Source organism: Cricetulus griseus (genome assembly GCF_003668045.3).
Source record: "Cricetulus griseus strain 17A/GY chromosome 1 unlocalized genomic scaffold, alternate assembly CriGri-PICRH-1.0 chr1_0, whole genome shotgun sequence".
Lineage (NCBI taxonomy): Eukaryota > Metazoa > Chordata > Mammalia > Rodentia > Cricetidae > Cricetulus > Cricetulus griseus.
The window spans coordinates 184094823-184113070 of NW_023276806.1; the positions used below are offsets into that span (position 1 = coordinate 184094823).

At 40.4% G+C, this 18248-nt stretch overlaps 1 protein-coding gene across 7 annotated transcripts in view; it reads right to left on the bottom strand.

Annotated features, from left to right (window-relative positions):
* Nucleotides 1-18248, bottom strand: part of Cdk14 (cyclin dependent kinase 14) — a 554492-nt gene that overhangs the window by 58019 nt on the left and 478225 nt on the right. The window contains exon 16 of one of the 7 annotated variants that reach the window (XR_004771639.1): nucleotides 12728-12780. The exons of 5 other annotated variants lie outside the window; for them this stretch is intronic. The gene's annotated coding sequence lies outside the window, so the exon portion shown is untranslated. Of the gene's footprint in view, nucleotides 1-12727; nucleotides 12781-13996; nucleotides 16828-18248 lie in introns of those variants that run through there. One more of the 7 variants, XM_035450610.1, reaches the window with a different exon arrangement.

An 18248-nucleotide genomic window follows, 5' to 3' on the forward strand; every position in this document is an offset into this window, starting at 1 on the left:
TACTTTTCTTTTCTCCAACCACAAAATAAACAGAGCTAAAGGACAAAGGCCCTAATGGCAGGGAGACAGAGGAAATGACAAGTTTCACTCAAAGCCCTTCCAACGAAAGCCAACACCACTTGGTTTTTGTCTTCTTTCATTTTTTTAGTGAACTGTAGAAAAATCTGTATTTTTACATGAAATCAGATTGACTATAATCTTAAAGATTTTAAAGTGCTGATTTAGGCATCTGCCATGTGGATGAGAGCAGTATCTATTATACATTTCCAGGTCCCAACTATACATGTGTTTCTACACTAAGAGAAAGACAAAGTTACAGGTGGAGTGCCCTGGCTGCTCATCAGGGAGGGAGACGGGCAGCTGGCACACACCTGGCACTTCTCTCTGTCTTCTGGTCTGACCTTGTACACTTTCTTGTCACTGCTGACCTCTACCCATAGCTCAGCAACAATGACCCAACTTTCAAACACTGATGTTTATCTCATCAGAGCTCTGTCATGTCTGAGGGAGTAAATCTTCAGTCTTGCTTTGACTTCCCATCCTCAGCCTGCTGTACCAACCCACTAATGGGCTCAATTTTACAGTTCCAGACTTGGCCAAGTTGTCCTCCTTTACAGCTCACCCCTCTTGAGTTCCTCAAGGACACTTGGGTAGGGGCCATATGGCCAGTGAGCTACTCTTACCACTCTGGCACAATTTTAATTAGTCTCCTACCCGTTGACCCCCATTTCAACCCTACGACTATGCCACACTGGTGATTTCTTTGGAATGGCCACTACTGATGAAATTATAATCATCATTTTTAATGATTATTTCCTCTTTATTACTGTCTATGTTTTGCATAAGCACATCTTAGCCATCCCCTGCATCTTTGTTGTTGACTAAAGAAAAAGATCTCTTCAATGTCCATTTTCAATGGATATAGAACTCTTTTCTTCATCCCTTCATCCCTTTGACAACTTATACTAACCCAAGTTCAGATCTTTCTTTTTCCTTTTGTCATCTTTACCTACATCTGTATCTACTAACATGGTGCATTGTAAGGTATGTCTATTTTTATTTTCATTTTAGATAAAGAAAGCAGAGAGCTGAAAAACCAAAACCAGCATGAAAGATCTCAAATAAGTCTCTTGTATTTATCATAGATGCACTGAATTCTTACAAAACATTTCAGTTACTGAGCACTTTTCTGGGACTAAATGCATTGGACTACATGCTCTACAGTCTATCTACATTCTGTTGGATCCCCACAAGCTGATGAGATCGGTCCCTTTCTTATTCCTGCTTCATTGCTGGGTAAGCCAACATTCAGAAGAGCTGACAGCCCAGGATACCAAGCTTGTAAGTGATACAGTGAGGTCTCAGAGCTCTGGATGCTAGTATAAGCCAGGTAAAAGCCTCCATAACACTTCTCCAGTTCCACAAAGCTGCTGCAACTAAGTGAAGTCCACAGAATAGGGCTGATGTTAGTGTAATAAAGGACTAACAAAAGGTTCACTAAGAGCAGGTAAACACTGGAGAAGCTCACAAAGGGCTCTGTCTTCTGTTGAATAAGCACTGAAAAAAACTCCATTAAACAAAAGAGCTCCATAGAAGGGGCTGGCTTTGGAGCAGTCTGTGTTACACAGATCTCCTCATTCAAAATCAAGGGCAGGAAAAACAAATCTCTAAATCTATTTCAACTTTCCAAAGGAAGTCATATAAAATACACTTTGAGAAAAGTCAGCTTGTTTTGTTCTTAGGTCTTTGTTCTCTTTGTATTTATCTCTGTTGAGGAATCTTCTCTCCCCATGATCCTCAGCTCTCTGAGGACATCATTTGAGCATGTGAAGAAGCTCGAAAGTCCTCCATGCTCAAGCCACTACTGCTAGATTCTCACCAAGGATCAGAACAGGAAGGGATACAAGAGGACTAATGGCTTCTCTCTTTATTCCATTGTAAAGCTGTTTGGAAGTCTACTTACATTTAGTGTTCTTCAGAGCTTTTTTCAAAATGGGATTAATTAGGAAAGAACATTCAACTTGGAGGGAAGAGTGAGGAGGAGGGAAAGAGGGAGGGAGAGAATGAGAGAGAGAAAGAGAGAGGGAGAGAGACACAGACACAGATACACACAGACACACACAGACACACACAGACACACAGACACACACACACACACACACACACACACACACAGAAACACAGGTCTAGCTGGCTTCCCAAATTTTTTCTAAAACAGAGAAACAACATAATGGCTACTGTACTTAGGTCTGAAAAAAATCCTAAGAGGAACCTGCAAATCATCCCTTCAATCTTCTGGCCATGGCATCCTTTGTTTAAAAAACATCTTAGGTGGAAGCATACAGTGTAAAGCAGATTAAAGTGGAGCTACTTTGATGGGCGAGTTCAGGGGCTGGAGGTCTGCCCAGTGCTCCCCTCCCCCTTCCTCCCAGGAGAAGCAATGAAGGGGATCTGAGGAGCAGTGGCTGCTTTGAAACTTGTTTTGGCCACAGCTCACTGTGAAAGCAAAGGCATTTTATTAAGTGACTTAGTGTAGTATGGCAAACACGCGCGCACACACACACACAACTGAAAGAAACATTTCATGAACTCTAACTGACATGTGATCAGCTCAGGCAGTTTTTCTTTCCTATTTACTTCATTGCACCTAAGAAACACCATTTCCAGTCTGCTGTGGTGATATCATACTCCACTGAGGGAGTTAAAAACACTGCATTTAATGCTCAGAACAATTCTGCAGATGAAGAACACGGCTCGGTCTGCACTTCCACCAGCACTAAGGGCAAAATGCATCAAGAGGTGGTAGGTGGGACCTTTCTGTCCTGCTGGAGGGCTGCTTCACTTGGCCTAAGTCAGGCTGTGGGCACTGCAGTGCTGACCCAGAGTAATGTCTGGTTCCCTCTTATGACAAATCACAGGTCCAGCTCACCTGGTTCCTATCTCATGAATAAGAAAAGAGGGGACTGAGACCCCAGGATGACAGAAACCTCATCTGTGCTGATGTCCCTTCATTTTATTTTAGCTTTGCTTTGTCTCCACAAAGAGTCCTATGTCCTTGTGATCTCTTGTTTTATTTAATAAAGACAAGACAATGACAAAGTTGATAAGGTTGTCATCAAGGTACATAAAATCTACTTGCACTGCAAAGTCATCACCAACATAAGGGGGGCATCCTCTTTAAAAGATCAATGTAGAAAATACTTCTGATGTATTTAAAGAATATTAGAGAGAATAAAAATGGATTTTTTCCAAAAGAATTCCCAGTGCCTGTTGCTTCTCTCCTTGGGGTCAAAAGATTGTCACTGGATTTAAAGGTTTTATGAATTTTTTCTCACAAATGTAAAGATAAAGAAAACCAGACAAACAAACAAATATCATCTATTTAAATGTTTGTACCTGGTCACCTCCAATGTCAACAAGAGGTTCTAAGACACATAGCTTTTAAAAGAATCCAGACACAGTAAACCTATAACCAGACTTCAAACATGTGCTTCCAGGCCACATTCAAAATTGGCTTTTATAAACTTCATTCTACAAAATAAATAAGACTAAGTAATAAAAAAGATAAAGCCTTCATAGAGAATTGCAGCAATTATATACCCACAGCTACACTATAACCCAAAACTTTTCAAGGCCTTTGATTACTGAACCATGGCTGAAGTGAATAATTTGCTTTTCACTAAGAAAACAAGCACATTCATTCTCGCCACAATGGAGAGAGGCAGTTTTAATTAAACCTTATCAAAAGATGAATAAGGAATAAACTCAATACCCATTCTACAGAACTCTATTTTCATCTGTTTAGTTTAAGCTCACCATGTTCATGCAATAATTATCCACTGTCCAAGGAATGCCGGAGTTGTGTTAATGTTGGTAAAGATTTAATTAGCTCAATTATCTGGAGAGCATTGAAGTGAAGCTCAGCACAGTACAAATTTCTGCAGGCTTTATACATATCTCTGATCCAAAAACATGAAACTGAAGTCTGAGTGAACAAAAGCCTCTTACCTCCGAAAGTCCACCACAGAAACAGTTCCACACTTCATAATTTTATTACTCCAATTAAACACATAGGCTTTAGAAGTAGAGCCAGAGTGAAAAGCTTATCTTTGTGTGTGTGTGTGTGTGTGTGTGTGTGTGTGTGTGTGTGTGTGTGTGTGAACAGTACATACAGTTAACTTCCTGGATCTGTAAATATGTTCTTAGAAAGTTAATTAAATTTATCATTTAGATAAATATTAACATCCAAAGTCCAATCCTTAAGGTTTTTCTTTTCTTCCACATAGCCTATGCATATTACCTTTCCACATAAAGCAACACATTTAGACACCGTTGAAAGCACAGCAATACAGACAACTGTTTCAATCTGTCAGACACCAGGGACAGACAGTAGGGTTCATTTCAGAAAACAGATTGGCCCCCAGCGACCTGACCTTCCTGGTGGGAAAGAGAACACAGCGCCATGCTTGACAAGCTCAGCAACAAAGAGGTATATTCAAGTTCCCCCAATTCAGACATGCTTCTCACAGGGAAATGCAAAGCAGGAGACAGAATGCATCACTTCTAGCAAAGAGAGTTCACTGAGATCAGAGACAGCAGCCCCACCATAACCAAACTGACATAGTTAGCAAAGTTGCAAGCACTGTTTTATCCTTCCACTTACAACTTCAGAAAGCTCCTAGTGGTCATTGCCAATATCTTAACTCTGGGCCTAACCTTCGATGATTCCCACCAGCTTCAGAGCAGCAGGAGAATCCTCAAGACAGGGTCTTCCTGATAAAAGGTCCCTTGTTTCTCTGCCACTGAGTCCACAGCTTTTCTCCCAGAGGCTCTAGCCTGTGAATCTCACTCCTGACACAGACATTTCCTTTTCTCATAGATACAGAAACATTTTATTTCCTATTTATATGTGGTCTTCCAAGAAAGCTTCAAGGGAGCCAAAATCTAACTTAAAGATCAATAACTAAAAAGAAACTGACAAAGCAACAGCCTTTGTAAAGAAAGACTCGTTACATTTGGCGCTAAAAAACAATGCATGTAGTTTTTCCAATTTCCAATGTCAAGTTTTATTTTCTATCCTACTTGATCAGTTGCAAAGAATGTTTAGTTCATATGCTATAAATCACACACACACACACACACACACACACACACACACACAGGAAGATACCAGATTACTTATTCATTAAGTTCTATGTAGAAAATCATCAATTTAAAAGGGAGTCACAACTGCTCATATTACCCTTATGAACAAATACACTGAGTGAAAAAAGAAAGACTGAGCACATGTTTTTAGTCCACATCTTCCTGACTTAAAAGGGATTATGAACATTGAGGTTCAAAAACACGAGGGAAATTGAAACAAGTCTTGACTTATGGTCCATAAATACTGGGATGGGAGGGGACTGCAGAGACACACAGCTCACTACAAATGTGTAGGTCACAACACCCACACTTACAGTGGAGAGCAGACCACCACATACCACATAGCACATTTCATTATGGAAAGGAAGGCATCATTCTGAAAACTGGATTCAAACTCAAGTCACAAGCCCATCACACAGCAGATTAAAGATGAAGCTGGTTGAGTTTAAGAAAAACTGTTCATCTCAGCTTTGTGAGTCCTACAAGTTCAGCAAATCCTATAAGGAAGCAAATGCTCCATGCTAATCAAACTGCTTTATACCTGTTACATATTTTGAAAAGGGGAGCATATTTTTGGCAAGTGAGCTGAGACCTCCTTTGTGCTAGCAAAGAAAGTCTGTGTTGATTTGGCCTTGTTTGTGGACAGCAAAGAAGTGATGGTGCAGCCCATTAGGCCTGACCCTACAAGGGACTCAGTCCTTCAGAGTACTCTGTGGAAGAGCAAAGGGGGCTTGGGTTCAGATTGCAACAGGAGCCATTTTCACCACACAAATTTCCTTCCTTTGTGTTGGTAGAAGGGGAGACTTTGAACTGTTTGAGTTTAGAAGATCTTCAAACAGACAATGGGGTATATACAAACTGCCCTCAAGAATACAACTTCACTGCAACAACTCCAGGCTGTGCCCAAGGCTTTTAGAAAGGCCTCTGCAATGGATTTCCCTCTGCTCTTCGCCCTGAACAAAGCCAGACCGGCAACACTAAAATCTCCTCTTTGGATTAAAACTCCTTTGCTGGAGAAGTATGCAAATGCTACCCAGTCCCTTGTTGGAGCCTGTTGTTACTGAGCTATCTTTTCTCTCACTGGCTTCCCCAGCAGACCCTCCACTGCCCGACTGAGACCAATCTTCCAATTCTGCATCTTTGACACTAAAAGGGGCTCATTTAGTCCTAATGAACTATTCCATGCATATTTCCTAAGGTATGGTAATTGTGCTAAAAGCCAACAAATGAAACATTCATCTACTTCTCAGTTAAATCTTTTGTCCCTCAGCAACCTCTTCCCTCTGACTCTCCTGCACACATACCCTTTCTTTTTTGGCTCCTCCTTGGTAACATTTCAAATGAAAAGGTTGAATGAAGTTGGAAATTGGAAACTAAAGGAAAACAGGCAGTTCAAAAGACAGACATACTGAATGGTGAAAAGTCACAAAGAAAGTAAAAGGGATTTTAAAGGGACACAGAGTGTTTTTTGTTGACAGAAATACAGAGGCACATAAACACACACACACACACACACACACACACACACACACACACACACACACACACACCACACACCATGAATGTACCCATGTAATATAGCCATGTAAGAAGTCCATGTTTGGTCCTTGCATATAAAACTCATAGAAATTCATTTTCTTTTTCTTTTTTTGATTTGATATATTTTCAATTAGTTATTTATTTTACATCCCAGACATAGTTTCCCCTCCCTCCTCTCCTCCCAGCACGGCATACCCTGTTCCCACCCCGCAATCCACTCCTCCTCTGTTTCTGTTCAGGAAAGGGCAGACTCCCAATGGATAGCGACCAAACAGGGAGGGCTTATAAGATGCAGTAAGACTAGGCACCTCCTCTAGGCTGGGCAAGGCAATCCCGTAGGAGGAGTAGGGTCCCAAAAGCCAGCAAAAGATTCAGAGAGAGCCCCTGCTGCCACTGTTAGGAGACCCACAAGAGGACAAAGCTACATAACTGTAATATATATGCAGAGGGCCTAGGTCACTCCCATGTCGGCTTACTGGTTGTCAGTTCAGTCTCTATGAGCCCCTATTAGCCCAGGTTAGGCTTCATCCAGTAACTGATGGTAACAAATGCAAACCCACAGTCAAATATTAGATGGAGCTCAGGCAATCCTGAAGATGAAGGGGGAGAAAGGATTGTAGGAGCCAGAGGGGCCAAGGGCACCACAAGAAAACCCACCTAATCAAAATAATTTTGTTAATGTTTGATTCTTCTCAAATTTAATTTTTGATTAGTATTACAAATAACTGGCACAATCAAAAGACAATGATATCATCTCTCATCCTTCACATACAGACAAGACAATTTTAAATAAGTTCATGGATTTAAATTTCTTACCACTCACCCACAGCTTTAGGTCCTGGCATGTGTAGGTGGCTGTCCATTTAAGATTTGGTTATGTTTTCCCACTACCATCAGGAGACATTTAGGATGAGGTCAGGTGATAACATTATTTACCTGGAAGATTTTTCCATCAACCAAGAACTATTTAATTTTTGTTCCCTAGAACAACCTAGAAAACAGGTCTTTCTTACAACATTGCCCTCTGCTCAGCCCAGTTAGTATTGACATATGTGAATAGTTAAAATCTAAACCCAAAGATCCTTCACTATCTATATCCAACTAGCTGTTGCAGTCCCTTTTCTGCTGACTCTAAATTCCCTGCTTTCTTCTAGAACATTCCTAAAAGAAGTTGAACTTTGTGCCAGGGCTTTGCTTTGGGGGTTTGATTCCTTTCTTTTAAAGTGCCACTCCTCTTCATGGAACAGCAGGGGTGGGGGAAGGGAGGGGAAGAAAGAACATAAGAGCTGGGAGACAGGGAGAAGGGCCCTGAAGTGTCATCTTCTGGGTATGACACAACCATTGAAATCACAAACTCACAGCAGCTGCAGTTAACTGCACTAGGCCTGCACCACATTGGCCCTGTTGAGAGTCAGACATGAATCAGGAAGGGTCCATGGGGCCTACTCATCCCCGCTGATAGAATCTGGTTGATGGGGAATCATTGTCTTCAGTTGTATATCCACCAGTGAGCCTACCCGGCTCCAACAGTTCAAAACCTGTTACATAGATGGTCCTGGTTAAACTCAGTGGTCACAAAACAAAACAGCAAGACATGAATGTGGGAAATATATTTATAAGGAAGAGATAGGTCTAACAGGAATGGAAGGAAGATAAGAGAAGGTAGGGCAAGAAGAATCAGAATGCATGATATAAATGCATAAAATAGTTGAAGAACAAATTAACTTACAACATTATAGAGAAAACACCATTCCTTTCCTTCATGACCATGCAAATTCCAACTCCTCCTTCTGGTCAAAGTTGCTTCCTTTGGCAATATTTGTACAAAACCCTCTGGCAAAATTAATTTCTCCCTCAACTTTTCCCATTATCTTCTCCAATTGAAACGACCACATTTGTGTCCCAGAATTATGAAGATCTGTACCATGCTGACTTAAAAAAATACTCACTCAATGACTCAATACGATGGCTATTGACTGACTTAGCAAAATTTTTAAAAACTAATGCAGGCTATGTGAAGAGATGAAGAAATCGTGAAATGTTAACACTACTCTGAGGGTTAGATTGTACTGGAAAGATAATCAAATCAACAGATGACCTCAGCTGCTTCACTTCACGGCAGTCTTCCTCCAAATTCAGAATCCTGGTCTACTCATGAACAGATATTCTAACAGACATTCTACAAAACAACCAAGCAATCTCCTCAAATCCATTAAGATCATAAAGAGGAAAGGCTGGAGAAAATGTAGCCAGAGGAGATTAAGGATGCATGGAGAACAAATGCGGCACACCCTGGATGGGGCTGAAGCAAAAGAAGGTCATGGGGGCAAAATCCAAACAGAGATGTAGTGCCATGAATAGCATGGTATATAGGCCAATTTCATAGTGAGGTAAATGCACTATGGTTATAAAGGAGGCCATAAGGAGAGATACTGGATCGGCTTAACGTTATAAATATAGGATTATTTAAGAATACTGAACTAAAAAAATTATAACACTACACTGAATCCTCCTGATGCTCAGCTATTTTGGATTCTGAACCCTAAAAGTGCCTATATCTCTATGAGCTATGACTACCCTCAAAACAGATGAAAAGCAAGAATCTTTAAGAATCTGTCAACTCACCATGAAAATTTATTAAATGACACACACTACCATGATTTTTCAGGTGATAGCTATGTGAACACACACGTATTTGTTGTACTCCAGGGAAATGGAAACACAAAATTAAATTGATAGAATTGAGTAATTTTATATTGCAAAAGGAATTTTGCCAAGGATAGCAATTTCTTCAAGGGAAAAATGTAACCAATGTGAACAGTACACCGCAGTAGACATATATCACTACTCAGACAGGACAGCAGCTCTTCATTAATGGTCTTTCAACTCTTTTGCACTCTAAAAATGTAAGACACTCAACAAGGTCTTGCTTACACTGAATGTAGCTGGTGATATTTGACACATTCAGAGTTAAGACTGTTTACTTAAACTCATTGAATTTAGCAAGTAAAAGTTCATTCCAGGCAAATCTGGTAACCTGAGTTCAATCCTCCCAGAACCCATGTAAAAGTGGAAGAAGTGAAATGGCTCTATAAAGTTATTTCTGGCCTCCCCCCACAACATACCAAAAGCACACATGTTTACACACACACATGCGCGAACACACACTCATACCACATGCACACACTCACACATACACCCATGTGTGTGAGTACACACACACACATGTACAAGCAAGCATACACATACGAGTATGCACAGACACACACACATAGTATTACATTCACTAAAATACCATTACTATTACCATCAAAATGTTATTTTAGTAAAAATAACTATATTTTCCAAACAGAACAAGCAAGAGGGCAGCACCACTCTTTACTGAAATGTAGAGACACATGCCTAGACTTCTAGCATTTGGAGCCAGTGCCAGGAGTGTGACAAGTTTGAGGGTAGCCTGGGCTATACATTGACATTGCTCTCAAAAACCAGGAAAAACCTTAACAAAAGTACAACATAAAACCAGCCTATATAATTATTTATAATCATTTACATTTTTCTCATTTTTAATGAATAAAAAAATCTAGATTCTCATAACTGTTGCTGCATTTAATTAATCTGCTATGATATGTTGTTTTGGCTTCATAAAATGATAAAAATGTGCTCGCCTCTCAGAGACATATAACTAGGGGAAAGGACACATTTTAGTAACTTTTCTAGATAACTTTCATCACAACAAAACAAAGTTTCCTGTAGACCTCAAACATTAGAACACTGTACTATTAACTGAAATTTTCAAAAAAGAAAGAAAAAACCTTACTTTCTTTCAGCACCACCTATCTTGCTTAAAAAGATTTTGGAAATGTCTAGCTCACAATGACAAATCACAGTTTTCTAGACTGTCTCAAATTCTAATTTTCTATCAAGAACTCCAATCCTATCAACAGCAGCAGCCATCCTTGGCTAGTTTTCCTGAATGCTGTTTTCCAGGAATGGCAAACTCCCCCCCAAATACACCCCCATTTATGAGAAAATACAGTCAAAGCTACCCCAAGTTTGAAAAACCATTGTTAGCAAGTTTGTTTGGACTAAATCCTAGATTCTGGAAGTCAAGGCATCTAGATCAGTGTGTACCTCAGTACCTATGACCTCCCTCCTGAGACAGACATGGCACCTAGAGATGAAGTAGATGGGGTTTATGCAAATGTGTCATTGATTATTGATGAATATTCAAAGAAGTTTACCCAAGTGTAGGGACTTGATAAAAATAAATACCTTTCATTTTTTCGTTAAGAACAGTATTGAATGGAACTAGCCTTTCAACTGTTTTAATTGGTGGCAGTGAAGAAAGTTACTCCCAGGAATCATCTGTTGTTGGCACTGCCTTAATTCATGGCTTGGCTAACTACTGAAGCCTTAGCTCACTGGTACAAGTGCCAACACAGGAGAAAAGGCAACATTTGAGGACTTGTACGAAAACCATTTTGATTCTGTGGGGACCTGTGTGGTAAATGCAGCATGTTGATGGATGTCTTTTTACACAGGGGACAATCCCAGGCTGCCTCTAACTTTCCTGGAACCCAAAGGAACTTTGTCTGAGAAAAATTGTCAAACCCGAAGGTGGACTTCAGCAATGCTCACACAGTCCCCAGAAAGGGTTAACCAAGAGAATGATCAATATAGGGATGCCAAGCTTGATCAGAGGGGGACAACAAAGAATTCAAAATATCAGAGTCCACCAAGGTAGTGAACACAGAGCTGGCTTTGCAGCATTGAGCTGAGGGGGGGAAAAGGCAATGAGACCAGGCATGAGCATCTTCTCCCTGAGCAACAGCCACCTCTGAAGTTAGAGCTGCCTACCTAAAAGACAGTGACAGCCTGAAAAACCCACTATAGACAACCGACTCTTAAAAATATTATTTATTTGCTTATCTATCTATCTATCTATATCTATCTATCTATCTATCTATCTATCTATCTATCTATCTATCTATCTATCTATCTATCTTGTGGTTGCTTGTGCATAGCACTGAGGAAAAGCAAAACAAAACAAAACAAAACAATATAAAAACTGTTCCTACAAAACTCATAGATCTGAGGCACTCCTCAGGTCCCCAGTTTAAAAATTCATTTTTTTCTAATAATTATGCCAGTCATAACAGACTGAATTAGTGATAAATAATGTTAATTTTAGGTGAACCACTTTTCATACAGAAATATGAAAAAAATTATATATTCCCTTCAAGGCCAGTTTCTGGAGTACACAATAAAACTCTCACATGGAGAGATGAATGGATTCTCACGGATGTTTCAATTTTTTGATTTGAAAGAACTAATGCAGTACAACTTGACAGCTATATACAGTAGCTTAATGCTAAGCTTTTATGCGAGATATGGAAGAGAATGAATTTTGCACTGGGGTTTTGAGGGGGAGGGTTTAAGAGTGCTATTCACAGTAGACAGCAGTCTGGGGGAGGTTGATAAAAACAGTCTTGGCTACTTAATAATGGCCTCATAAAATGTCTCAATCCTTAAGGGGAAAGAGAAGCCCAGGGCAAAGACATTTGAACACATATGTTGGCAGAAAGTGGACACCGAGTAAGCACTGGCAGTGTTTAGCCAGGAAGATCTGCAGCTGAGGCCTTTGTGACAAAAATAAGATGATGATGATCTCTGAGCAAAAGATGAATGATATCATAAAACCTCTTATCAAAAGAAAATACACTTTCTAATAGAATTTATGTAGGTAAAGGCTTCCCACAAAGACCTATTGAATTCATTGTAAAAACCACTGGAGGTTTGAATTCAGGGCCTAGTACAGGAGTCCATGTGAGGAAACACCATCTTCTCCTTTGTCACTATGCTCTTATATTTTAAACTTGTAGGCTAATTTACTTTGTTGTTTAGTTTTATTTGCAAATTGTTGAGTGTAGATCAATTCTAGGCAGTAGTGAAACTGTGGAGCTTTCCCTTTAAGAAAAGCAAGGATTAAAAATTTAGCTATGTTCCAAAATATGATGCAGTCATCCATCATCTAGCTTACCTCTCTATTTTAATGCAGGCCAGACGTAAATATCTCAGAAGGCATTGGGTCTCCTGTACCAACAAAACAGCGTGTAAATCGAGAAGCCTGGTTGGATTTGTGTAGCGTTACTAAGCAGAGAGTATAAACACACCAGTCCTCTTAGGATTCAGTCTGCAGCTAAGCTCGTCTTCCACACACCTCACTCTTCCAAAGTTGTCTATCTGTGTCTGTGGAGTCGCCACAATTGCACAGATAAAACATTTTAGAATATGTCAGCTTTAATTAACGTAACATGGCCTGATCATTTTCACAGTTAAGAAGAAAGAAGTTTGCATTCTTTAAATCCGAAGCTGGACCAGCAGATTATGCTAAGTTGCTTCATTCATAGTCCACACTGCTCTGCTCATGTCAGAAGGACAGCATTTGTCCCCTCTAGTGATAAACAAATTATACATGAAATCAATTCCACTTCACAATCATTGTCCCTATTGGGTATTATCTTTCCTTCCTCGCTCCCTCAAGTTAAGCCTGCATCCTGTAACTAGCTAATGAGCTGAGGGCTTTCTGTTCCAGGTGGCACCCCCTGCCTGGAAGTCATGACATTTCCCATTTCGAATGCTGCTGGCATTTTTCGACAGCTCCTGCTAACTAGCCTTTTTGACCTGCACTAAGAGGAACTCATCTGATCGAATCCTCTAACCTGCCAATCATTCCAGCAAATGATCTTCACAGTCACTCCCAAGGCAGGAATGGAAAGGGGAAGAAAGAAAAGCGAGTGAGAGAATGAGGGAGTCAGTGCTGCGGCTGCCTCTGCTGCTACCTAATGAGAATACTTTAAGTCTCTGAGGCAGCTGAAGCACTGAAAAACTGGTGGGAAAATTAGGACAGAACTGAATGCCTGGCTCTGTAATTACTGATTTCTTTCCATCCTGAGATCATTTGGAGAGCAACACCTCTGAGATGTGCCAGTTTCTAAAGAACACAATAATACCCCACCTTACCCAGAGAAAATAGATTCATTTTCTCCTGCCACTATCAATATGCAATTCTCATAATCCCACTCTGTCAAACAGCAGCCTTTGCAGAATTAATTATGTGCTATAAGCTTGTTAAGTGTGCATCTGTAAACCAAGGATGATTATAATGTTAGTCACAGCCAAGACAAGCCCCCCTTTTTGTCCTCAGGCATATTTTAATGCTGCCACTGCTATGGATGGTGCATGACACATGAGCACAAAAGCAAACAGGTACACTTAGGAAGGATTAAATTCCTGAAACTCACAGAACTTAGTTAGTTGAGCATTTTTATTCAATGAGGTAAACTTTTATTTTTTCACATTTAGGTGCATCCAGCTTGCACAGAATCAGTGTATCAATTACATTCACAGAATAACCCAATTACTTCACAAAGAAGGGTCCAGTGGGTGGCTTATTGTCAATGGCTCACAACTCTGTATCTTACTATGGAGATTTGTTGGCCAAAGGGAGATACAGCATAATTATGTGTTATCATTACACCACTGTAGGTAATAAAGGAAGCACTGTACATGCTCTAGCTGCACACGGCAACCACGCATCTTTCACATTTATAGTAATTAAGCCAATAGCCTCATTTACGATAATCATGTAATTGAGGGCATTTTACTAATTACACTGAAAATTATAATCCAGAGCAATTAAAAAATCCAAGTGCACTACACAGAACACAAACTACTTTAAAAAACAATGGTGCTAATTCACAAGGGAAAATTTCACCCAACTCTGGGAGCTAATGGGCCAGGACTTGGCTTATGTGGTGATGTAGCTATGAGACACATTTCCACCAATTTCTCTAACTCTGTATTGTTTTAGTTTTGTTCTAGACCTTGGATAATATTTCCAGAGGTGGAAAAGTAAGGCTTTAATCTCTACGTTGTATCTTCAGTACTCTAGGACTATTGAAAAATTAGTCTTTGATGTGGAGCACTGAGTGTGTGTGTGTGTGTGTGTGTGTGTGTGTGTGTGTGTGTGTGTGTGTGTGTGTGTGTCTTGTGCGTGCATGCGTAGTTTGTGTTGGTAGAAATAGCAACCATTCTAAGTTCCAAAAGAGACTCAGTAAATTATTCCTTTTCACAACCAAATTCATGTTCGTAAAAGCTTTATCCATAAAAGCCTCTCAGAATAACACAAACCTTGTGTTAATTATACTTGTAACAATTTAGCTAAAATGTTTAACATTGCTTATTGAAATACATTTTGGGTGAGATTTTCTAGAATTTTAATCTGTTTAAGGCCCAAATTTGGTGCCTGAGGTCCAATATCGAACCCTTTGATCCCACTCCCCACTCAGATGAAGCTTGCTTACCTCAGAGGGAAAAATGAGGATGATCTGTGGGATAATGGGTGTGGCTTTGAGCTTCTTTCTGCCGTTCCCTCTCAACACTGTCACTGTCACTTATACATTGCCCTCCATGCATTAAAATGTCAGCTCAGACCATCAGCCCACTTCAGCTCAAAGAGCCTCCTTTTATGCTCAGACACTTCCTAGAGTGCCAAGAGACCACAGAGACAGTCTGGTGGGGCTCAGCTGCTCTCCTGGTATTAATAATACAATATGGTGCTCTTAGGGCATAGACAATTCCTTCTGTACCCCCAAATCCTTAGGAATCAATATTACAAGAGAAGGAAGAATAGAGTTCCTGAGCTGATGATAGCCACAGCCACAGGTGAAGCCATGCATTATGAAATCTAGTTTGGTTACTAGTTATTTTATCTATGCCTCTATCTATGCAAACACTTTACTCAGATTATGCTGTTGGCAAAAAGTTCCTTAGAAATTGATTTGGGCTTTGAGCTGCCAGAAGATGCAAGCTACAGTGTAATTTTCTCTGTCCAACTGACAGTTTGAAAATCTTCTAATCTGGAATTGCTGAATCACACAAACACACACACATACACACGAGAAAATCTGTTTTAGGATCCATGGGCTAATGAGCTTGTTTGTAGAGTATCAAACCAGTTTCCTTTCTTTCAGCCATTTAAAAAACAAAACCTCAAAGCAACAAATGCCCGAAACAAAAAGCCACAAAAATAAGCAAAACAAAAGCCAACCAAATAAACAAATAAAAACCACGCCTAATCAGATGATGAAATATAGAAAAGCAAGGTCAAAGAGCTATCATTACTTTTAATATTAAAACTACCACTCCAAATGGTTTTTAAAGATAAATGCAATCTATTATTTAAATATAAAGGGTCAACAGGTGAATAACACACAGTTTAGAAAAATAAAAAGTTGACTTGCTTTTATGCATGGCGGAGATGGGGTAGAAAAGGAGAGAATGGTATTTAGGAAAGTGGGGGAATGGATTGTTACATTGCTCTCATAACTTTTCTGTAAGTCTATTATTTCAATACAAAATGAAGCTGTTTACAAATGCACTCCTGGAACACACTAGAACTCTTTCCGCTCTTAGATAGTGGCGGCTTGAATCTTTTGCTCACTCACATGTGGAGGTGGGGTGGTAATGATGCAGAGTGCACATTAGAGGTGCCCCAAGAAAAGGAAGGAGGTAGGAGGGCACAGAAGAGGCAAACTTCTTTAGCCTTTCTGCAGCCCTTTGGAAGACAACAGACTCCTCAACAAGGAAGGGGGCCAAGTTGTAGGGGTAGCCAAGCTTCGGACGTTGCAACAAGCGGCTGTGGTTTACACATTTGTCAGGGTGCAGCCCTAGCTGTGCTGGAGCTCATGTGGTCACTCCATTACAGTAAATGGTGTGGAGTTGGGGGGGGGGAGCGAGCATGGCTGCAGCATCTTCTTAATCAGTGCTTAGAGCACGCATCACACATCACGCACCAAACATCATGCGTGCATCATGCAATTTCACAGAACAAATGTAGAGTTCTGTCTTGGTTTTCCAGTCCAGCTGGAGCAATGACAACAACCAGGGCACTCCTCAGATAAAGCCTGGGAGGATGCTTGTGTTCTTTCCTCTATTCCTATTATTTCCACAAATGTTGTCAACTATGCAAGACAAAAGAAATGATGAAACTGCAGCTGCTTGAGAAGAAACATTTGTTGGATCCTGCAGAGAGTAACAGTCCTGGCAACAAGAAGAAAGACGGCGATCTTCCTTCTCCTGAAAGAAACCAAGATTTACCACTTGAATAAAGATTGTGATACATCCTAATAGCCATTCTCTCCCTCTGCATCTGTAGCTGAGAAAGTACAACAGGACTTAACAACAACAACAAAGATCTTCAGTCAACAGCACCAAATATCTCACAGTAAGGATCTGAAATATTGCATGGTACAAATGCCATTACATATTCAAGCTGAGCCTTCCTCTGGTGAGCCTGATTTTAACCTTGTCTCACACAGCCAGGGCAGGGTGCATTCTACTTATGTGGTTTACTCCACAGAAGCTTTTGGGACAGACAAAATCAGGGCTGCATTTTGTAGGTTCCTTATGAACCAGGGGCCACCTGATTTACAGCCAAGTGGGACAGACCAGGGTCAGTGCTGACCTCCAAGCGGCCTGGAAATCAGGCTGTAGCTCATAAAAGGAGTGGCTGACCCAATAGTTTCACTTACTACTTCTTGATGATGGTTATAAAAATGGGAGCTGCTCTCTAGAAGGGTTTGAAAACCGAGGCCATAAGACTCCTCCAGAAGTAAGACAAAGGGAAGAGAGAGGAACAGGGATCCACAAGGAAGCAAAAGCAAGGCATCAAAAGCTACAAAGTTAGGGGAAGATGAAGATGGTACAAGTTGACACAGACCAAAAAAGTGAGCCACCACAATGTCACAGCATGGAGGAGAGCCATGGGTGGCTCCATAGCCTAGAGTAGTTTTCAGAGTCAATATGGCAGACAGATGGAGGCTGCTTCTGGATTCTGTCTGACAGTCCAGTCTTTGTGAAGCTTGTCTGGGCAGCTTTATAGACTGTCAATATGCCCTTCCCTCACTGCTAACAGGGAGTGATGGCCCTGTTAGGTTCCCTTCATTTCTGTCACACCTGTGGACACCAGGCATGTATCTTTCATGCCACTCATAGTCACCTGGCTCTGACTCTATTCCTTTTACTTTGGCATGTGCCTCTTTCCTCTCTTGAACACAGTCTTCGTTCTTCTGAAATGATTTTAATCTAGCACCAAAACACTCTATTTCGATGAATTCAGTTCAGTTCAGTTTTCCTGATTTCTCCTTAAAAAGGTGGATGGGAGACATGTTCTCCATCAGTAGTGCCCAGAAGGGGACTGTGAGATGCTGTAAATGTCTGTGTCTGCCCAGTCTCCTCAGACATGGTGACCATACACTTCAACTATAGAGCACTCGAAATTCTACCAAGGAAGACATATATAAGTTGAATTGAAATGAATTAAAAACAATTTTAAGTGGACACACAGTTACTGTATTACAAACCATGACACCATTCTTTTTTATGGAAAAGGAGGAAAAAGAAAGGGGGGATGTAAACAATGACACTTAAATTATCTTGGTTCATGTGATGTAATGATATTTTCCTATTTATCTTTATCCTGCCCGACTCAAGTGAGT